The 23,194-nt window shown below is 45.1% G+C and overlaps 1 protein-coding gene, 2 long non-coding RNA genes and 1 other non-coding gene across 7 annotated transcripts in view; 1 reads left to right on the top strand and 3 right to left on the bottom strand.

The window, feature by feature from the left end:
• The window catches only part of si:dkey-237i9.1 (SEC14-like protein 1), a 34,162-nt gene extending 31,070 nt beyond the window's left edge, over positions 1-3,092 (bottom strand). Inside the window, exon 1 of one of the 3 annotated variants that reach the window (XM_069194600.1) lies at positions 2,675-3,092. The gene's annotated coding sequence lies outside the window, so the exon portion shown is untranslated. Of the gene's footprint in view, positions 1-2,185; positions 2,456-2,674 lie in introns of those variants that run through there. The other 2 variants (XM_006635201.3, XM_069194601.1) reach the window with 2 other exon arrangements.
• A 4,675-nt stretch (positions 3,093-7,767) lies between these two features.
• LOC107078443 (uncharacterized) lies at positions 7,768-12,720 on the bottom strand. The gene is made up of 4 exons (XR_001479379.2): positions 12,389-12,720; positions 11,988-12,114; positions 11,235-11,327; positions 7,768-9,244 (listed from the first exon to the last, which is right to left on the bottom strand). It is a non-coding gene; the product is annotated as an uncharacterized lncRNA (long non-coding RNA).
• Positions 10,803-10,971, bottom strand: LOC138241328 (small Cajal body-specific RNA 16). The gene has a single exon (XR_011190554.1). It is a non-coding gene; the product is annotated as a small Cajal body-specific RNA 16 (non-coding RNA).
• LOC107078444 (uncharacterized) lies at positions 12,069-19,803 on the top strand. Of its 2 annotated transcripts, none has more exons than XR_001479380.2 (3): positions 12,069-12,118; positions 14,859-14,959; positions 19,697-19,803. It is a non-coding gene; the product is annotated as an uncharacterized lncRNA (long non-coding RNA). The 2 variants fall into 2 exon arrangements; XR_001479381.1 differs by lacking the exon at positions 19,697-19,803 and adding an exon at positions 18,072-18,256.
• Positions 19,804-23,194: the final 3,391 nt, after the last annotated feature.

The following is a 23,194-nucleotide window of genomic DNA, read 5'->3' as shown; positions in this document are numbered from 1 at the left end:
ATGGGGGAAGCCAGATTCCCAGCAGTGGGAACACGCATCCACAACAAAACCCACCCCCAGTGCCAGAGGTAGAGGAGCTGAGGAGCTGCCGGCCCCAGCACACTGACTCTCCGCCTGGAAGGGCGCTCAGCGAGCCCGGTCCCGACACCCTCGTCCGCACAGACACAGATTGGTCTTTTCACACACAAGTAGGCGATTCTTCCAAAGACACCATTTTCTTATGTACTGTCGACCACCGGAAAACCAACGAAGCAAGGAGAGGAGCCGAACTCTCCCGGTCAGAGAGCGGCTGTGTTTGCGAATGTCACCCAGAGAGAAGGGATTTCCACTGATTCAACACTCCTTCCCAAACAACAGGCTATGACAAAGTGTTCCAGGAATGTTTTTCTCTGGGAAACCAGTCACGGCAGCACAGGGAGAGCTCTGCACTGCCTGGGACCGGCTGGTCTCCCGCAGGGAGAGCTCTGCACTGCCTGGGACCGGCTGGTCTCCCGCAGGGAGAGCTCTGCACTGCCTGGGACCGGCTGGTCTCCCACAGGGGGGTTCAGCACAGCCTGTGTGTGATACAGAGACACGGCGCAGAGAGAGGCAAGCCCCACCTGCAAGAGAAACCAACCTCATTCCCAGCCTCGGTCACAGGCGCCATTCCACTATTTCCATTTCCATCCCATTCTGGGCATAAATGCTACAAATGTCATATTTCTTTAAAACCGATCTGAAGAAAAACCACACAGCGAAGCACTACTGCAGGTCACGTATATTAATGAAGGTATCCCAAGTAATCCAGGTGTTTGTTTTTAAATTATAAGTTTAACAGTCATATAATAATCAATATAATAAGCACAACAACATATAATAATGCAAATCTAACACAAGGGTTGCACACTGGCACGCACTGCTGCCTCTCAGCTCTGGAGCCCTGGGCTCAATTCTGGCCTGGAGAATGTTCTGTGTGGAGTCTGCATGTTCTCTGGGCACTGTGGTGCTCTCCCACCCTCCTAAGTGCCAGAAATAGCTTCTGATACCCTCCTTAGTACCTGCAGGTAATCTGCCAGCCTTTACTTATCAATATAGAATCATACAGATTATATATTCTACCGGGGTGGGCTCTGGGACTGCTGCAGTCCTTACAAGGAATAAGACACTTTCTGATATTGGACGGATAAGAACACAAGAAGGGTTAAGAAGTAAAGAAATCTATGCTGGCCTTATCTTGCTCATTGCGTTGCTAATAGCTTATCGATCAGAAAGTCTCATTCAGCCTTTCTCTAAAGAAACACAGGGACTTTCCTGTGTAGCTGGGCAGATCAAGCCCATTATCCACAATCTGGCGTTACAAAGGAACATCTCTTGTCCCTAGAACTACACAGTTTTAAGGCGACGTCACAATATTTAAACAAAATTCCCTTTTGACATTAGCACTTCAGTTCAGCTTTCCAAAACTTTCCAGTAATTTTCCAGGTAGCTATGATACAACACGAGCTCATGGTATGTTTATGCATGCTTCAACATGTGAAGATATGTGTTTAAATATAAGTCTTCTGTGGGCTGCAATTTCCAAAGAATTCGCACTGCAGTGTGGGTGGAAAGGCTACATAATAATAACAGATGTGCTGATAATACTATAGCAACTGTACATTATATAATTAAGGTAATACGTCAGTTGTACTTAACCTTTTTTAGTATAATACCTAAACAACCTGCGCTTATTGCAAATACGTCAAAATATCGTGTTTGATGATGACAATAAAACGCTGAATAAGATAGAAAACCGGTCAACGTAGCTCATGCCACTTCTGAAAACCATTTTCCTGCACGAAACCGGAATATTTCGCCAACAGAAAAAGAACCTTGCTTGACAATCGCATTTATTGAATCTCAGTTCAAAGCTCCAGTAAACTGCTACTTGTGTGCCTTTAAAAAAAATATATGTAACAGAACAAAACACGACACCTCCCGTCTAGGACTTTTGAAGTTAAACCAGGGTGTGTGTGGGGGGGGTGTTATGTGGACTTTTTGACACTCGAAAGTCCTTCAAAATCCGTTCATACTACAAAACAAAACCTAAAAAAAAGGCGAAAAGACGAGTAACTTGATACGTTACCTATACTATGCGGCTGTTCTCCCCAGCACAAAAATAATAAAGGAGAAATCCCCGGGAACTACGGAAGAGAGAGAAGCTTACCGAGTCGACGATGACACTTGTGATTATTTTTAAATTCCACTCGCTTCTGCCCTCGCCGCGACAGCAGGCAGCCTGGTTTCTCCCCCCGCACAGTGGTGTGTGCAACTCTCAAACTTCAGCAGCAGCAGCAGGCCGGACCACACACAAACACACACACACACACAAATCCCCACGCACACACTTCCCGAAGTTCAGGTTCAACGGACAGCGGAGGGGCCGAGGCTTTGACAGCTTGTGAAAAAAAACAACAAACAACACCATCGAGGCTGGTTCCCCGTCTTCCTCTCTCTCCTGAGACTGGGCTCTGTGTGTGTGTGTCTGTGTGTGTGTGTGTCAAAATGAGTCTCTTAGCGTCTCGGAAAGACTCATTACGATTCGTCTTCCCGTCGCCCTGCCGGGACAGAGGGGGCTCCCGGTGTCGGGACACCATCGCAGAGGTGCCATCTCCCCCCCTCCAAAGACAGCGGAGATCCGTCGCCACACGCCTACCTCGACCTGGTTTATCCGCGTCCTCAGGTTGACTTCACCGCCCAAGTCTGGTCTTCGTCGGCTCCCTCTGTCGCTACCGCCGGCGCATCGTGAATCTCCTGCGCGGTCGGCTCGGCTCAGGCCCCGGGGCGATCGGCGTCTGTCCCCGACACCAGGCGCGCCAACATGTCCCCCTCACCGGCGAACCGGACGGCTAGCACACCGGACCCGCAGCCCGTCAGGAGGAGAAGGCGATTTCCACTTTCCTCGTTTGCTGTAAACGCGGCTGGATCGGGGTGAACTAGATCGTAAACATCCTCCTCAAGGAAAACCAGCCCACTGCACCGCGTCACCCTTTCACAGATCTGCGATCTCCTCTCTCTCTGTGTCTCTCCTCTTCCCCGGCGGTTGGCCTCAGGTCTCGCTTCCGCTCCGCGAACGCGTTCACGTCGGGCTGCGGAGGCGCGCACGTCCGCCGGAAAGAACGCGGACGTCACAGAGCGCAGCGCGACCTCGCGTGAGGGCCCCAGGCTGGGGTGACAAATGCTCTGGGAATGATTTTCTACTGTCTGCACATAGCTATAATCATAATAATGGATCATTCCTTTTCTGGACACTCCACTCAAAGCGCTTAACAGGTAATGGGGACTCCCCTACACCACCAGCAGTGTGCAGCCCCCGCCTGGATGATGTGACGGCAGCCATAGTGCACCAGTACGCTCCCCACACAATAGCTCACAGAAATGAAGCCAGTTCAGAGATGGGGATAATTAGGAGGCCATGATTGGTAAAGGCCAGGGGGAAATTTGGCCAGGACACCAGGGTTACACCCCTGCTTTTTTCAAGAAACACCCGGGAATTCTGGCCAGCAGCCATATCACCCTGCAACTCACAACTGGCAGCCCACAGAAGCTTAGCAGGTGTGAGCCTGGTCAGTACCTGGATGGGAGACCTCCTGGGAAAAACTAAGGTTGCTGCTGGAGGAGGTGTTAGTGGGGCCAGCAGGGGGCGCTCACCCTGCGGTCCATGTGGGTCCTAATGCCCCAGTATAGTGACGGGGACACTATACTGTAAACGGGCGCCATCCTTTGGATGAGATGTAAAACTGAGGTCCTGACTCTCTGTGGTCATTAAAAATCCCAGGGCGTTTCTCGAAAAGAGTAGGGGTGTAACCCTGGTGTCCTGGCCAAATTTCCCATTGGCCCTTACCATCATGGCCTCCTAATAATCCCTATCTATGAATTGGCTTCATCACTCTGCTCTCCTCCCCACTAATAGCTGATGTGTGGTGAGTGTACTGGTGCACCATGGCTGCCGTCGCATCATCCAGGTGGGGCTGCACACTGGGGGTGGTGGAGGGGATCCCCATTACCTGTAAAGCACTTTGAGTGGAGTGTCCAGAAAAGCGCTATATAAGTGTAAGCAATTATTATTATTAATTTGTAATGACCATAGAACGTCCGGACCTCGGTTTTACGTCTCATCCGAAGGACAGCGCCATTTTACACTATAGTGTCCCCCGTCACTATATACTGAAAAATTAGGACCCACACTGACCACAGGGTGAGTGCCCCCTACGGGCAACACTAACACCTCTTCCAGCAGATTCTTAGTTTTTCCCAGGAGTCTCCCATCCAGGTACTGGCCAGGCTCACACTTGCTGGGCTCCAGTGGGGCTGCCAGGTGTCAGTTGCAGGGTGATATGGCTGCTGTCCTTTCATTATTCACCTTCACTGCAGCCTGCACTCCTTTGATTCCCAAAATATAACCTCTCACCCCTTATCGGAAATCACCAAAGAAGGTCAATTCTCCAAGCCTAAGATAAATCATAACTATGGAATGAAAGAAACAGGATTATGTTTTATTTTAATTTCACAGTAAAATGAAGAACACGTGGAAAAATATACTTTCCTATATTTATATGTTTAATTGGGCTGTAGAATTAAGAATACATGAAGAATTACACATATTTATGAGTTTACATTGCAATACATGGGCTTGATGATACAAAATTAGTTGTACTTACATGCATGTGTTTAATTGTTGTTTTGGATGCTTTGCTTTATAAACTATCCGGCCTGACTCGCTCTACCAGAAAGGGCAACCACTGACCTATATAAGATTGTTTTATTCAGTCCCTGCACTCTGCAGATTCCTCGTGGGAGTTATTATCCTCCCACAGTGTTTAGCTTTATTAAGCTTAATAAATATTTTTAAAAAGACCCCCCGCAAGGTCACTTGAAAACAAGTTTCTGGTGTGTACGGTACAATCTCTTTACTCTCGGTGTGAGTGTAAGGACAAGACGTGTAGAGCTCAGAAAGCCCTATGCCAAGTCAACCCAGCTCCTGGCCAAGTGCTATCCCTCAGGCTCACGTGCTCGGTGAACAAGGCAGCCTTGTGAATGGGGCAGGGTGCCGCAGCCTGTCGGGCCAACCAATGGGGACGCAGCAGTGCTCTCCTGACTGTCCGCCCCCAGCTCTGCGCCGCACGCGATGGCCTGCCCGTTTACAGGAGTCACCTCCCCGCCGCCCGCTCTGCTCAATCGGTAAGCCAGAGGGACTGAGACACCATAGGGTTTTTTTCTATTGTCATAAAAAAAAACCCCCAGAGACAGAGATGCATTCATGTGACTTTGTCCTACTGTCATGAAAGCGGAAACCCGGACACAGAGATGCGTTGAAAGGGTTTTTGTTTTCTTTTCTATTGTCACACGAAAAGCTGGCAACTGATCCTTCACAAGCCAGGCAGCAGCTGGAGGGAGAAGAGGCCAGAATGGCGTCATTCAGTCCCTCGCTTACAGATCTCTTTCCCTTAAGGGCGTGCCTAGTGACAAAATACCGTCAGCCTGGAAAAATAGGATTAATTCTGTAAAAATCTAAATCAATTGTCTTTGAGTCTGGGTTCACACAAAGGACATTGCCACCTGATGCTCTCCTCTGTCATGTAACACAAACATCCAGTTCTATTAAGCCACAGATAAAAAACAAGTTGAATTGAAAGGAGATGCATAATGTCTTATGACCCCAGGAGAGGCGACAGAGGCTGAATGATTCGACTCTTGTCAGGAGGGCCTTGTGGAATTTGCAGGAAGATATTGAAATCACGAAAGCATGAAGCTGCTGATCTATTAGGAGACAAACCAGGAATGAAGTTTATGTTCTGTTGTTTTTTTTCTACAAGGTTTAGAATAGGTTCTATTTGAAGAGAAAGAGAAGTGTGTTGCTTGTAGAGCAAAATGCCAGTGAAAGCAAGCCTGTTTGTTGAGTACTTAAATATCAGAGCAGTTTCATAGCTGGAGGCAGGATGAATTGAACACGAAAATGCAAAACGTATTTAATACGCATAAGACGCTAATCCAGAGCCTTGGGTTCATCAATAAAAGATGCCAGGGACTTAGGAATTATTGTAATGCATACAACACAAGTACAAAAAAATCTTGAAACCCCATCACATATTTGGAAAATGTCCTGTTACAGCTCAGCTCCTATCGTCTTGACACAGGTGCCGGAACAGGATGTTTCTTATGCCGTATCAAGAGAGCTGCGATGCAGTTGGACCTTTTTGATGTCAAAGTCGAAAAGGTACATGAAAGGCCCAAGTTATGGTCACTATCAAACACTCACCCTGTACTGTCCTACAACTAGCACTACAGCCCTGGCTCTAGTAATTATTTACCACATTGGTTCAATTCCAGATCCTTAATTATAGTAAAGAATCCAATGAATAAACTTTAACTTATCTTTCTTGTTATAACTAACTGCTCTTTCAGAACAGTTGAGTATTATTTTAAGGTGTAAAATACAACTCACTTATCAATGTGCCCTATGATATACTTAGTTTAATTACTCAAATAGTTCATGCTATCTTTATAGATTTGCATTATACAACCATTCAGCTTTAGTTGTTCATTTGCCTGTTCAATAACAGATGTCAATAAAACCGAACTCAGCAATTGTGACTCATAGGTGGAACTCACACCAGAAGTATAATTCTAAAAGGATAAGACATTAGCACAACCACTGAGGTCAATCTCTGTGGTTAAGAACACAACATTATGGCACAGCTTCTGCCTGTTCTGAGAAACAGTCATATTCTGAAAATTAAAAGAACTCTTCTGTAAGAGCATGACATAGCAACTTGTCTAGTTCAAACCCTATCAAGAGCAAGAAACATTAAACATTACACCCTTGTATCTTTATATTTCTGAATTAGATTCATTTACAAATACCTTCAATTTACTGATCCTTAATCCATTCACTTGCCACAGTACCATGGGACTATGGCAAACAAATTGGAGTCAAATCCTATTTTTGTTTCCTGCTAATTTGCAAATTAAATGATTGTTTCAAGCAACAGTTCCTATTCTGGAAATTCTGTCCCATTAGGTCATTTACTTTCCAAAAACCTTCTTTAAGTAGTTTCAGGCCTGCATCACAGACTCCTCTAATTTGAATTTGAAATTAAAACATTTCTCCCACATTAGTCCCAGTTGGGTAACTGGAAACTTGAGCCTTGAAAAACTGTTTTTCATCCAGTTCTGAGCCACATGAATTTAAGAGCATAACTTATTTTTATGCCAAGGAGGAAGCATGAAGTTGACTGTTTCATCTCTAGAAATGAGGAAGGAATTTATGAAATCACGTGTGAATTCATTCTTCACTTGCTAAACAAGGGTTCCCCAGTTCCTGAAAAAGATACAGATGGGTCAGGGAATCCACAGACATGCAGTCCCACTGCACACCTGATGAGATGGAGAAACTGCATCACCAGATTAACTGGGGGGGGGGGGGGGAATTCTAGGGGGTTAGATGGTTGAAACCAAGACTAGAATTTAGGCAAGATAACTGGATTAATACCCAGTCTTACAAACAGTGCCATGTGTTCTTCAATTACCAAGAAGTCAGGATGTTTGTGTCATGTGTCACAGGGAGGACAGCACCATGCACCCGGTCACCTTGCTGGAACATTCATTGTGGAAATTCTCATTCAAAAGGAGAATACCAACTTCACTTACAGACATGCAATCTAATCTTGGGAGATCTCCCATTCCAGTGCTGACCACTCCCAAAGTTCAGTTTAGAGGACCAAATTAAACTCCAGAATTAGGCAACCGCAAAAGACAACCAATGCAAAGTTTATTCATACACATATCAAGCTAGTGGAACAGGTAATAAAAGCACGCAAGCTTATTACAGAACTGAAAAGGGCACATTAAGCCCACAGATAATATGGAAATCAGGAAGTTCAACATTGCGAAACCTGTTTCAATCCAAAACAAGCAGCTTTAGGAAGACAACCAGCTGTACTAAAACTGTCAAGTGTAGGTCAAGAGAATTCCTTCTTTCAAAGGCACAGTAGGATACTATACTGTGCTAGTAGGAACCATTTTCTTCAATAAATAACAGGATGCACTCTGTTTATCTTCCTTACATGAAAAGGCTTAGGTCAAGGGATATTTACCTAAACTGAAAAAATGAAACCTAGGATCTAACTTCAACTGAGCTTTTCTGTCTACCTCAGCACCAGTAATACAAAACTTCACACAATTTTGGCAAAAGAGGCAACTGGACTGAAGTAATATTTTAAATAATGTCTAATAGCTTGAGATGGATTCTATCCCGATTGGCCTGAGGATTATGTCCATAACATTGGGTTTTGCTTTCTGCTCAGCAGCTGTCCACAGGAATGAGGCTGAAGGAAATACTGTATTTTCTGACACAGGGCACCCGTTCACTTCTACAATTATGCAACATGCTTTCAGCCAATAACTGTGGTGTTAGTTTAAAACAGATTACATACTTAAGCCAACCATGCATTGAGAGCTAGACCTAAAGTCCATGTGTATGACAAACACCTAGAGAAAATGGCCGTTTAAATATAGTGTTGTGAGTGGCAAAGTACTTCTGTTACCTCACCAGGGAGAAGCTCCAGAAGCAAGACAGTTAAAAAAAAAAAAAGGCTGTGTGCATGTTCCTCCCAGATGTTGAGAGAAACCTATTGTATGTCCCTGCGCTCTTCAGAGTTAACAGGTTTTGACAGACTCCTAGTGCAATTTAATAAAAGGTGTCAGAGTTCCTGGGGGATAACACACATACATTTAACCATTCATAGATTGTAGTCTGGTTTAAGGACATCCTATACAACTAATCTTACATTACTATAGTACAATACCCCTTCCACTTAATTGCATTTAGATGCAAACGACCAAAAAGAACAGTGGACTGGGATGTTTCTTATCAGTTACTGTATCAGCTTGGTGACAATATGTAGCCTTGAACAGAAGTGCAATTGTCACCATTGCAAAAACAGAAGCCAAAATGCTAGAAAGGGAACAACAGCAAAAAGAAACTCCACTTCCTGTTCTGTAAATGAAGAAACATTTCCAGTCTAGTTCCCTCAATACAGCATTTGTATATGGGTAAAGACAGAACTTGTTAAAAACAGTCACAGCTCATTGGTCGTATCCTTTGACACAAACTGCAGTTGAACAGAATCTTTCCACCAACACTGGAAGTCCCAAGCAGGGTCCTGCACAGCTGCCAGCCTATATTACCAGGAACCGGTTTCCAACAAGACCCAGGTGTAATTCCCTGTAGAGAAGTGGGAAAACAAGCATTTTTTGTTAGATCAAGAACTAAACCGTTTTAGAAATGACTATTTGCACGACCCACCCAGTTACCCATTTTAAAGTAACCTACAATAAGAACTGGCTGATTTAGTTCCATGGAGAAAAAAAAAAACACACACACTAGCATGACACCAGAAAGTAGATGATCATGTGCTTTAAATCAGGGGTTCAAACTCAGTTCCTACTGGGCCTCACGTCATCCAAGATCCGTTACACAGTTGGTCTAATCAGCTGCACTGCTGTAACACTTCCAGCCAGGTGTTTCGTGCCTTTAAATGAAGTTAACGTTTTCAGTAATCAACCGCAAAAGATCTTAAAAACCACCCTCGTCCTCCAGGAAAATAACGAGGTTGGAACATAAACCAGAAGACACCAGGCCCCTTAGGGATCACGTCCGAGACCTCTGCCTTAGAAGCTAAACGCCGTCCCTTCTCCAGGAATTGAAGTCTACAGGAGAGCCGCGCTTCCAGTCAGACTTGATTAACTTCACGGAGATACTCAAAGTGAGCACCCCCAGCTCCCCATCTTTTTACAGCTGGCGATTAAAAAATATCCAAAGTGAACTACCGCCACCTCTCTCACTGGGAAAAGCAGAGAGAACTGAATATTCAGAGTACTGTACCCAAGAAGACATTGAAGTTTGCACATAAAACAGCATAGCTGCCCAAGCTGAATAATGAACCCCACTTACTAGAGGGATTGCAAACATGGGTGAAACAAGAGAGCAGATTGCCAACCTCCAGCACCACTGCCATTTGACACCACCGCCTTCAATATTTGCATGTGTGACTGGGTGTGGTGCTGTTGGCAGGAGTTCGCAGAAATGATCCAGGAGAGACTAGCATTCTATTGACATTTCCCCTTCCCAAAGCAAAACAGAACTGTAACCCAACCAGGCATGTCTTTTTTTAAACAAAGACAGTTAACCCATGCATGTAAATCCATTCGTAATGCTCTAGTAAAGTGTCTCTTACCTTCTTACACTGTTTTCCCCAAAAGGAGTTTAAAGGGTTTTTAAATTCAGCTTAATGGAAAATTAATGGGATGGTCAGATTTCCCCCGACATTTCAGGGAAAATGAAAGCAGCCCTAGATGTACATCTTGCTGTATTTTATTTTGTATTTGCCCACCTCCCTTTAGCAGTCCCCCAGTCTTCAACTGCTTCCTATTTGAAGGAGACTCACCACCCTTTAGATTTAGAATGATTGACTATTTCAAACACATCACACAGCTCCATTCCATTGAGAAGTTGTCTTTGGTACTCGTATTCCCAGTCAAATATTGATTAAAATAAACAGCTCAGGATTAAATGGCTGGAGAACCTATGGAGCGCCTGCAAAATTAAGCAAAAAGCAGCCTGGGCACCGCCTTGCGTTTTTAACTGGGGAAAGGGAAAAAAAAAATCAGCTTACGATACGTTTAAAGGGCCATCATGTGATTTAAAACAAACACTGCAGACAAAAGAGGCCTAAATATCTCCAAATCCTTGTTAATGCTGCCATTGTGCAAAGCATTTGAAGTAGTGTATGCAGTATTATACATGAGCATCAAAGAGCTGACTGCATGCTCACACCTGCTACTGCCAGAGTACACTACCCTGGTATAATCTAGGTCAGGGGCAGGCTACAGTATACATGGCTAACCCTGACAAACAGGGCCAGCAACACAGTAGCCATTTCCCCAGACCAAATTAGATTATGTTAAACAAGCCACTTAACTTAAGCCAATTAGGAGGAAAAATGATTAAATCCAGGAATACCTTTCACCCTTTGCCTACACTCCTGAAGGAGAAATGTTTTTTTTTCTAGGCAGCTCAATCCTGTATCCGTGAACACCAGCACTATATCAAGCTGCTATGGTGTCCCGCATATTACTTCAGATAAAGAATGATGCTTCTTCAGATCAGAGGTTGAGGACGGATGCAACTTACTCGCACAGAAACAGGCTCTTACCAAGAAGCATAAAGGACGGGTGCAGAAGGCTTTAGAGAAGCCAGGTTTTCCTCAGTATCAGGAACTTGTCTTAGAGAGTTCCAGAAACAGGGTCTGCAAGGTGAAGAGCAGGTCACACATTATGCACATTTCAATTACAATGGAACACACATCCTAACAAAGTCTGTTAAGGCAAAGTCTGGCAGCGAGCACCACAGCTTAGTATTTCCATCCCAACAGGCTACAACAGCTGCAAGTGATCAGTACTTCACACTAAGATCCATGACAACACACACACACACACAACACCAGGACCACAGAGCACTACGTGTCCGGAGTTAATCACAATGACGCAAGTCGGTTGTACACCGATTGACTCGCAGCTACCTTGCAGGCACACATAACATGGGATATTGAGGCACAAAAGGAGAGCCACAGTAGATAGCCTCCTGCCTAGGAGACCTGGGTCTGATCAACTCCATCATCCCCTGAACCACATTGAAATAACCTGGCAGCAGCAGGAAAGCACAGGACACAGTTAAGGGAATAACAGAAGACCCCCCCCCCCCCCAAGACGACATGGTCATAAAATAACATCCCTACAGTCAGGGATGGGGGAGATTAATGTCAAACCCTCCTAACCAAGGGCACAAAAAAATGCACCATCACCAAACATACATTGCACAGCACCAGATATTTTATGAATGAGATGCGGAGGCAGGAATTTTGGAGAAGACCAGTGTTGAAAACGGCATGCTTCTCGTGAAACCTTACCTTTATTGAAAGCAACCAGCGCCGCCTGCTGGGACGACACACGTACAACACGTCCTCGCACAGTGACGGTACACGTGGTGTCTTGCTGGGGGGTTTTCTTGAAAAACGCGCCGAGGCCGGTGGGGACCTGTGTAAGTAACACTCTTGTAAAAATTCAGATTGCACAGGCGGTTCGTCGGTAAAGCAAAATAGATTTTACAAGTAGAAATCTCGTCTAGGTATAAAAGTCCAGCTCGAAAATAAAAAAAAAAACATTCACTTTAAAATGGGACCTATTGTACACACGCAAGATGTGTAAACTCACCCATCGAACGATTTCGGCCGAAGTAAAAGTGACCTAAAGGCATGTGAAGAACGAAGAGCGACGCACGCACACACAAACGCAACAAGCAGAAACTCACCGCATGATTTAAGTCCACCAGTTTCCAAGCTCAGAGCTGCAGAACCCGCCACCCTTTCGTGCATCCGAAGGGTCTAGTTCAGCCCATTGTCCTTGAGAGGACAGCAGTCGGGGCATTTTTAGCACACATGCTTCCCGCGGTCTAGCTATACCCACAATTAAACACGAATGTCCTTCTTGAAAGAAGGAAACATCCATTATTCCTTCCAATTCTTGCACACATCCCCGGGAAACTAACAACATTCTTAACCCACCCTACTCACATCTTCAAACCATTCCTCTCCGTATAAGTACCTCACTTCCGCATAAGCTGCTGGGAGACGGCGGCTCCTATTGGCTGTTACCTCAGCCAATAAAATGGGAGAAAGCAGATCACGTGTATCCCGGGCCCGGAAGAGGGGGGTGGGGGTGGGTGGCGGCGGCGGCTTATTAGTGTTAAAAGATGCACAGGGTTTATTGCCTTTTCTAATGCCAGTCTTAAACAGAGCTCAATAGATATGGGGGTGGAAACGGAGGTTAATTCGTTCCTGAACAGCAAATCAAAATACTGCATAACCCAATCTGTTTGTTAAGGATCCTTCTTCACCCTTATGAAGGGAAAGGGGAATGAAGTAAGAGAGTCGTTAAAACACCCCCCCGCAAACCTCCACATCCATGATCGGAAAGCCACTTCTTCACGGTAAACGGCACCACCCTCCTTCTGAAAACAGATTTTTAAAATCCACTTCCAGTTATTATTTATGCTCCTGGAACCCCGTTCGGATCACCTCAGCGCTTTCAGCAGGGCTGCGCGAGTCACGTGTTAGAGCGCCGGTCCGGGTGTGTCTCTTGTCCCTCTATCCCTAGACTGGAGAGCCTAGTGTCGGCAGCAACCGCACCCGAAGAGAGAGGAGAGGCAGTCCCGTTGTCTCAGTTTAGCCAGTAATTAACTGACTTACTTCGTTAGGGGCTGAGATACTGCAGATTGAAAACCCACAGACACACCAACCACCCCCGACCAGGACTGGACAATCTTGTCCTAGTGGACAACGGTATCTGCAGGTTCTCATCTCATCAAATCTCTTATCTACCCAATTGATCTAAGTATTGTCTTAACAGGTGATTAACGCCTTTTCCTGGCTCTTTGGGCCATGAAGATGTAAGCAAACCTTCAAAACCAGCTGTTCAGCTCCTGAGTTGAACAGCTCAAACAGCCACAGATAAGCTGAACAGCTGGAGAACTATTGTGACACACTATTGATGGCAGTGATTGCATACATTCAGAAATTTATTGACTGAGGTCAGATATATATATTCCTGGGTTACAGGTGATCCCTAACAGTGCTTTTTTACAAGGGAAATGAATAGGCAATTTGGATTGCTTTCCTACAAAAGGGATTTTTAATAGTATTTTGTTTTAGTTGGACGGTATACTGTATATCCACGTAACATTTTTGTTTTCTGCATCTCAATCAATTGACAAACTGTTGAATGCAGGGGAGCATTAGTGTTTCAGCCGTTTCAATTCAATCAGACTTCACAAGCAAAGGGAACCCAGACCTTAATACCTAATCCCACTATCTAATTATTATTTCTCTTTCCTCTTGCTAGCAATGGGTTTTAATGCACTAGGGTGACCATACATTTTGCTTAAAATCCACTTTTCATAATTTGCATTTTAAAGCAAGTGCTTTCCATGTTAATTAACTGCCATCCTATTAATCAAGTAATGCGATGCTCTGAGGGGCAACTCCAATATGTTCTAATTAACCCTAAATTACAACAGGGCTTCTGCAATGCTGTTGCCTAATTGATTTTGCAGTTATGGATGAACTATTGTACGTGTGCTACATTAGAAGAACCAGACAGAACAGCTAATCATGTGCAATAATCAATATTTGAAAAAAAAACAGTAAAATGGTGTTTCTAAGCAAGTGATTGGTAATTAACCTTTCCCTGGGCTTGTTACAACAAGCTGTTCTGTTGCACAAACAAGACAGTGCTTAAAGATTTCCAGCAGGTGTCGCTAGTAGCTTTACCTTCCCAGAAGATAACCCTAAAGGTCTGCTTCAGCTGTAGACCATACTTGCTCTCAAAACTCCTTTCACAGTAGGGAAGAGAAGTGAGTCAGGACCCCCACCCTCACTGAGTGTTATACTATTTCTTTTCTCTTCTGGCTGGGGAGGGAGTGGGTCCTTTAGGATTAGTGGAAGTATGCAATTCTATAGGGTAGTTCATTTTCTCTTCTGCTGCGTATTTATAGTCTGTGCGGCAATGTAGCATAACATCAGCAATACTCTAGTCAGTCATTGTACAGTCTCGGCGGGTTTTAGTTAGGATTTTTATGCTTGTGATTTTTTGCTAGTGCCCAGGTCTGCTCAAAGTGTACAATAGGAGAACAATGTGAATTCCCGAGATCCCCAGAAGATACAGGCCACTCTGCCAGGGTCCTCAGCTGTCTCCTGGCAGACGACCTTTAACCTTTTCCCTAGACCCGTAAGCCCCAGGAGCCCAGCTGCAGAAGACCCTCATGAAAGAGATGCTGCTGCCAGCCTGGGCGCCATGGAAACGTGAGAAGCTCCAGTGGTGTTTGGTAAGTGATGACTAGAGAGAGCTGCAGCTCCAGGGAGACAGCCCCTCTCGCTGTCTTCTGCACTCACCCCGCAACCCTCGACCTCGCCTTAGAGCTGCTGTCGTCAGTGCCCTTCTACACGCAGACTGCATGACTGTTCAGACCTGCTGCCAGATACTGCTTTTTCCAAATGAAGAGTCGAGCAAATCAGTGTGGTGCTCCCCAAAACCCTCTCTGGTTCAACGACCTAACCAATTATGAAAAGCATATTTCTATTCTATGCTGCATTGCAGTCAGCAGTGTTTTTGCATGACTACACCACAAACTTCTGTATTTACTTCCCCCAGAAGATCAGAAAACCCTCAACAGGTCAGTTTCTTGAGAGGTCTGCCTTTGTATTGATTCATCCATTATTAATTCAAGCAAGCAGTAATTTAAAAAAGATATGTCTAATAGATTCAGGTGCTTCGTGGCATACATTTTCAAATACTGTGCGGTCTTTCTTGCATTTTTCATTTTTTCTCTGTACGTACACAGACATGCACTGAAACAATTAACCCCCCCCAACACACCTCCCCCACACACACACACAACTCCCACAAACACCTACACACTGACACATGGGCTGCATCTCGTCTTCTCAGTGCTGTGCGAGTTTGGCAGAAATGGATGGGCAGAAAACAGCAAGGAACATCCTTGTTAATATTTAAAACCCTTAGAAGCTGGACCCACAGGGCAGCGTCTGCAGTGTGATGTTGCTTTGTTATTGATACACAAAAGAAAGAGGTCTGTCAAGCTCTTCTGCAGACAACCATGAGGAAAGCTTTAAAAACATCAGTCTGAGAGCTCCAGCAGTTGAAGGAGTAGCTGAATGTCCCAACAGAAGAGTGCCAGCAATGCAGTTGTGCGCCACAAGAGAGATGTGTACATCTCACCCTCTCTCCTGCCCCTGGGAGATGTACATGGTGGCTCCTATTAGTGCTTCTGCCACTGGTGCAAGCCTCTTTTGCTGGAGCGACTATAGGCAGCACATGCATTGCGACTGGTATTTTAATGACAGACTCTGAACTCTAACAGCTCAACTGTATTCTCACAACAGGAAGCAAGCTCTTGCTTCTCCTACGGCAGTTGACATTATGATAAATTGTCTCAGCTCTCTGGTTTTGAAAGAGTGCCCAAGAGACCGATGGAGATAGCAGAGGCACGCAGTCCCTCTCTCATGTTGCTGGCTGTGTGAGGAATTTAATTTAGTAATCTTTGGAGGCAATGTGACAGAAGGCTGGTTTAAAGAGAACCAGGTCCTGACAGCAATCTCGGTCAAACTAATTTACAGATAACCTGATTTTTTTCCCCTCTGCATTCATGAAATTGGAAACTTATGAAGACAAATGTTCTTTTTTGCTGCACCCACACTCACTGACAATAAATCTGTAGGAAGAAGAGAACATGCAAGTGTGATATTGTGTGGTTTTGGTTCCAATTTCACATTAAAAGAAAGCAGTCTTGTATGAACTTGATAGTGATAGAAATGCAAATGCTTTTGCAATTAAATTACATTCAATCAATTAATTTGCAATGGAGCCTTTAGCAGCAGTTAGACAAAGAGTGTTACAGAATTCTACAGCAGTTGATAGTATTGAACAGTAAATATAAGGCAGTGTAAGAAAAGGATACTCTACAGAATTTCTAGATACATAGTTATTACATTGTAATGCACTGATTACTGATTTAATTGCATAACAAAGCAGCTTTAAAAGTATGGAGAGCTTCACTGCACCTCATCCTCAATAAAAACGTAAAACCTCAGTGCTCTGTCAGTAGTGTTCTGAAACTAATAACAGAAGACTAACAGCAGTTGTTAACTCAGGAGACAAAGGAGGACTAAACTGCCGACAGAGCTGTCAAATGGGATTCATAGCAAAACAGTTTGGAAGAATCCTTTAAAACAGTGCTCAGTCTGACGCTTGCTCTGTGGTGTAAACATGTTGACGGAATGCTTTTTATTTGCCTGAATTCTTACTGATCACGTCTTTCGTACGACTATATTGTATTGTGGTGCTCTTGGTGAGTTTATGCTACAGTAACATGTATTCATACTCATGTTGGACCATCACTCACAGATGATTTAGCCTGAAAATCCAGATGTACCTTCAATATCTGTTATGGAAACAAATAAAAAGACAAAGACGCGCATGTCTCTCCGTACTGTCGTTTCAACAGAACATATGTTAAAAGCTGTTAACATGTATTTCACAATTCGTGGTGTTTAAAGTGTTTTGTACCCCAGTAATCAGTATTTATTGTGTCCTCCTCTGGCTGCAGCAGCCTCCAGCCTTTTAATATTTTGATGCAGTAAATTGAGTGATTGAGGGATTTTTCACCATTCCACCATGTGAAATTCCAGTTTGTGTGTTCAACCTTCTTCGGCCGAACATTCCACCTGAGGCTAGAGAATGAGAATGAGGTAGCCAGTCAGCAGCACTGAGTTTTTACACTCTCTCGAGCGTTTTGTCACTGGGTGTGATCGAGGCTTTGTATTGTCATCCTGTGATGATGTCCATTTTTTGCCAAAGGTGTGTTTTGTGACAGTAGGCCCCAGTTTTTGGCTAAAGTAATGAGGTAAACGTTGTAATCCATCTTGTAATTGAAGGTTCGAAGTTACTGTAAGGTCACCTTACAGCTCATCATGTGAATAACTACATTTGAATAGGAAATCCAGTCTGTTTTTTACTGTGGTATACCAAAATAAGCTTTGAAAAGAGATGTTCTTACCTTACCGTGTAACATTCAGTTTGTATTCTGGACAGCACTGGCACCAGAAGGAAATTTACAATGTTATGGCAGAAAGCCACAATATATCTGGAGCGCTCCCTACATTTTTATTACAGTTTGATTGAAAAAAAAGATCCTCATAGGAGGACACCATATTTCATTTAGCGTGAAAGCATCCGCGACACTTAGCTGACTGAGTTTCATAATTAAAGAGTGTGTTTCAAGCTCCGACTAGCCTGTCCTTAAACTCAAACGGTCCAACATTGTCATGTGGAATAATGCCGCCGAAAGCCCCCCCATGTTTGATACAGCAAAAACTACACCTGCGGACTAAAACCTCTGGAAATGGTTGAATCTCCAGATTCCCCTCTCTCCCGTGGGGCGAATCAAAGCTTTATGGAGATGAACGACAAACCAGACCAGAGTGCAGATGCTGCAACTGTGCTCACTCACTGGGGACGAGGAAGACAAGGGAAGACAAGGACATGAGAGTTTTACAGACATGAGAGATCCTGCCTACAGCCCTAGAAGTGTGAAGGGAGACTTGTGAGGTACTGTAAAATATACCAACAGTACAGGATATTTCAAAGACCCTAAATCAAGGATATTTTAATGGCTTGTGATGAAAAGGGAAGGCAGTTCTCTTGAACTCTGATTCACAGACACACAGCTTTAATGTGTAATGCACTGTTCTATATGTTGTCTGAAGACGTTCTCAAAGAGCTGCCGAGCTGGCCCATTACTGAGAAATTGTGCTAAACTGACTTATCTGGTTAAATAAAGGATTATTATCAAGAGGGGAGGGGGAAGTTTACAAACTAAATATTGTGCTATTTACAAAGCTCTATTTAGCTAGGAGAAACTGCGATTCCAGGGGGATTAGGGCACAAACCGGAATATTGCTGAGTGCCAATGCACTGGAATGCCAACCGACTCCTAATCCCAGAAATGTCAGATGCTTAGATGCTTATGAAGTGTGTTAACTATACCCAGCAGGGCCGCGCGGCAGAGCCGGGGAGCTGGCACAGGGGTCCAGCTCTTCTTTCACGCAGGAGCGCGGATCAGCTGGCGCTGGAGAGGGAGGAGGATCTGCGTGTGGGTCCAGTCAGCCAGGCCAGGGCCAGGATCCTGGCAGCAGCGCTGCGGCAGCTCAGATGAAGCGCAACAGAACTAAACTGCCATTAGCCGTCCCTTGAATAAACTGGCCCATCATCACGGGCATCAAGCGCCGTTTGGCAGGGGATGTCAGCGGAGGGGAATTGAAGTCAATGCTGCGGAAATGATGAGGCATTAAAATGTAAACAGCCCTGAAGAGACGGTCTGTGCCGGGCCTGGGATGATGTGAGGCTTGGAAGGGTCAGCGAATTCAGCCCTTCCCTCACGGGATCAATAAAGTATCTATCTATCTCTATCTATCCCAGCAGTCACCCCTCCAGCTCGCTGCCTCCCCGCAGTGACGGAGCCCGGCGCGCGCCGAGGGGGACATTGCGGGCGCCCCTGGGGGTTGTTATTTCTTTCACGAAGCCGGCTCTATGTCCACATATTCACTCTCGCTCCAAACAAGGTTTTCCAGCCTGCTCTTCGCTCGTGCTGACCTGGGCAAACCGCCGACATCCTAGAGCTGTGAGCGATTAAAACCTGGATACTGCCCCACCCCACCCACCCCCGGAAAACACACATATGTTGTCTTACCCCTGACTCCCAGGCTTAGATCCTGCTGAGGAGAAAAGTCTTTGATGTTGTTCATAAGGCTTCCGATTGATGATAAAAGAAGCAGGAGTCACCTCTTTTTCTTCCTCAATAATTTATTTTTCTTTTAAATGCATTAAATTCAGACCTCAGTCTTTTTAATTAGGGCTGTGATCTGTGAACCTGAGAGAGGGTCTTGCATAACAAAAAACACAGCTCCCCTTAACAGCTGGTTTAGTGCTTCACTGTCCGCTGCCTCATCAGTGTATATCAGATATGATGTTTTGTGTCCCCCAGTCTCAGGAAGAATTGATCCCCATGCTGTGACCAGCTCAAGAACCATCTGCCTCCCCTTCTTAATTGGAGCTCCAGGCCAATGAAGTTATAAATCAAGTCAGTAACACATTTTACACTCCAGCTTTCATGCTACTGTTGCAACCTTTCCAAGTGACATTAAACTATCAGCTTTGTCCAAAAGACTTGATGCTTTCAGATTGACACAGCTAACAGTCAGGTGCTCTGAAACATTACTCTCTAGCACTTTTCTATGCTGTTGCTAGAGTGTTCAGTTTTCTCATATTTTTCAACTCCACCTAGTCCACAGATCTAGTCCAGAAGTCCAGAAAGACTGAAGGGTGAATTCTGTTCTGCAGCTCAGGATTTCGATGGTGCCCAGCCTTACGATGTAGGAGCACAAGAAAATGTGTGTGTCTGTGTATGTGGCGGGGTCTGTACACAATGTTAAGGACAACAGCAATATAATCAAATAGGAGAGGCATCAGAGCTATTCCTAACAGCACAGTAAAGCTGCCCAGCTCCCTTTCTCAACCTCCCTGTTGAGTGTGTTTAGGAGGTGGGGGGAAAGCAGAGCTCCTGGAAAAAGCCCACACTAACACAGGGGTGAACATGCAAACTCCACACAGACAGCACCTGACCAGAATCAAAGCCAGGACCCGGCCCCGGAGAGTGGCCATGCTAGCGAGAACAGCAACAACAGCAATCCCATCTAAGGCATACGGTATGTTTCAGACAAAGGATATATCTACTGGGGATCAAGCTGGACTGCTGGGCAAGCAATAATGTAACATTTACAAAGCGTCTTTGCGCCAGATCTAATATTTGCAGATGTCTAGTAACCTTTAAGCCTTCTTTTGTTTCTCTCGTCCAACTGCAGCTGCCTGACCTGTCTTATTCACAAATTTCATTAATAATAAAGGGACATGCAGCAGCCTGTGCACTGAGCTCCATGCCCTAAAGCATGCCTTCCCCACTACAGTGGCTGTGACCCCCAGCATCTGCTGCCTGTTTCTTCCAGATGAGCTCTCGGTGAATTCACTCCCCCCGCTGCTTTCCACTTCAATTCCCTTCAATTTTCTCCTAGCCCCGAGACTGCCGGGAGATTTCAGTTTACCTGTCCAAATTCACAGCAAACGTTTAGGCATAAAATTCTTGAAAGCAAAAACTACGTCCTTAGCTAAAGAAGTTCTAAAGAAGTCAGTAAAGGCGAGGGAACATGAGAAGATCCCTGGGTTGACTGAGGCTGGGAAGACCAGTCCTGCAAGGGCTACAGGCATGTTTCCTAGGAGCTATGAGCACACACACACACACACATGACACACAGAAGTAATCTCTGCCTAAGTCAGTGATCTTCTTCCAGCCTCCCTCCAGCGTCACAGGGCTCAGTGTGCTGGCAGGGCTAGAGCAGGCATCTAGACAGTGCAGAACTCCATGGCAGAAGACCGTCAGAATCCCGGGAGGAGCGGGGAGGGGAGCACGTGTCACACCAGCAGGGAGACCCAGTCCTGACTGATTGAGCCTGACTTGGGCGCTCGGCCTGGCTCTGCTCTGCAGAGAGTGTTGCAGCTCCTAACAGGACAGAGAGTGAAGAAGCGCTTCCTCCTCACAGACGGCAAGATCAGGGCTTCTACGTCCTCTGTAGCACGCCGAGCGTCACGCCACCTGGTACTGAGAACAACACATTACAAGAAACACAACCCATCCCTGCGGTTTCAATACAAGGTAAATGCAGCTCTCAGCGGAGACTTCAGCAGGCTGTGTAGAGTGACGAGCTGCCACACTGGAGGCCCAGGGGCGACTGTAAGTACACTGGATCAAGTGGAGGACACCACGAAAGCTGCACACTCCCTCCCCTTTTCAATGTGGACTGAACATCTGATCGCTCCTTTGCATCCTGCACGCTGTCCCAGCTCTGCACTCGAAGAGCACAATAGAACCTGTCCCATGCAGTGGCACTTGTCTGTAAATCTTTTAGCAGACGCACAGATAGATTGTGACAAAACAATGCTTTCAAACCAGCCCAATACAATTCATGGATATATATATATACAGTATTTATGGTATGTTCTTCATATGGGAGTTCTATCCTAAGAAAAATCAAGTTCTGAGACTATGGTTAGGTCCCCGGTCCTTCAAACACGTCAGAAGCAACATCACACGCTGCCCCAGTTCTGAGCAGGATCGGCAGGGCCACAGCTGTGATTTGCATGAGGGGTTTGGGTTTTCCATGCTATGTGAACTGTTAGTTATGAACTTAGCTGGTGCCCCTGTTCCTGCAAGACTTACAAAACCCACAGTGATTGCTGCCGAGTGTGACCACAAAGGAAACACCACACATGAATGGGCCAGTAGAGTAAGACAAATTGAACAAAATAATTTAAAAAATGAAATTGCAGTATGGGCTGGCTGGAAGTGTTTTTGCAAAACAAAAAAAAAGATGAAATCGTTTTGTTTAAAAGGTCAGTTTTACCCTCTAATATCCTGTAATAGCTCTAGTTCATCAACATGAGAAGATAAATTCTGGGCACAAGCAGCTGTTCTGCCTTCCAGACCTCTCCCTGCATTGCTCGGTCCACCTTCTGCGATTCCTGAGTAATTCCCTGCATGGGGGGCAGGTATGTTTCCTGAGTCTGCAGGAAGAAGGCACCAGAGAGCCTCATTAAAGCCTGCATGCTCAGACGTTACCTTGCTCTCAACTAAGCAATTTTTTGTGCTCCACAGCACCATATGCTGAAACTTTTTTAAAAGCTATTTAAACTCTCCCGTGTATTGCCTGCGTGCTTCATCAAATAGACTACCCCTCATACGATAGACTTTAATTACACAAGCCCGTCAGAGAGGAATTTCATTTAAAAACAATATGTAGGGAACAATGCAAGGCGGTGTTTTACAGTATAAATGCTGTTACTTGACACCAGAAATTGATAAAGCTAAAATCAGGGGGATATAAAACAACAGCATTTACATTTATGAGCAAAAATGTAACAGCAGCAAAATTACAAAACGACTCAAGGATAAGACATCACATTTCTCTGTAAGTTGATCTCCCTGTTCCAAAGGGAGCTGGACTCTTTAGTGATAATGAGATCATTCCAGCGAGAGGGATTAGGGACTAAAACTGTCTGGATTGTAGCCACTGGGCCTGTGTTTCTCTACAGGGAGTTTAAGATGTCCTGCTGAGCAGCAGTATCTTGTGCAGCTCTGACATTCAGGCCTGTATTAAAATCAAGACCACATGCCACCTCATGGATTAATTCATGTCCTCTGCTTTTCCATATTCGCCTGATCAATTTTGTGCCTTGATCTTCAGCTCCACATCCTGCTGTGAAGGACATGTGCTGATCCCGTGCGTCATTGAAATGCTTCCCCACCTGACTTCCTCCACCCAACACATAAGCACACAAGCGCATAAAGCTCCAACAGGCCATGGAGCAGCTAAGAGAAAGACATACTGTACCCAGAGAACTACTGCAATGTCTAGAGTTTACTCCACATGAG

This window comes from Lepisosteus oculatus, chromosome 9 (genome assembly GCF_040954835.1).
Source record: "Lepisosteus oculatus isolate fLepOcu1 chromosome 9, fLepOcu1.hap2, whole genome shotgun sequence".
Lineage (NCBI taxonomy): Eukaryota > Metazoa > Chordata > Actinopteri > Semionotiformes > Lepisosteidae > Lepisosteus > Lepisosteus oculatus.
This window is presented reverse-complemented; position numbering and strand designations above follow the sequence as displayed.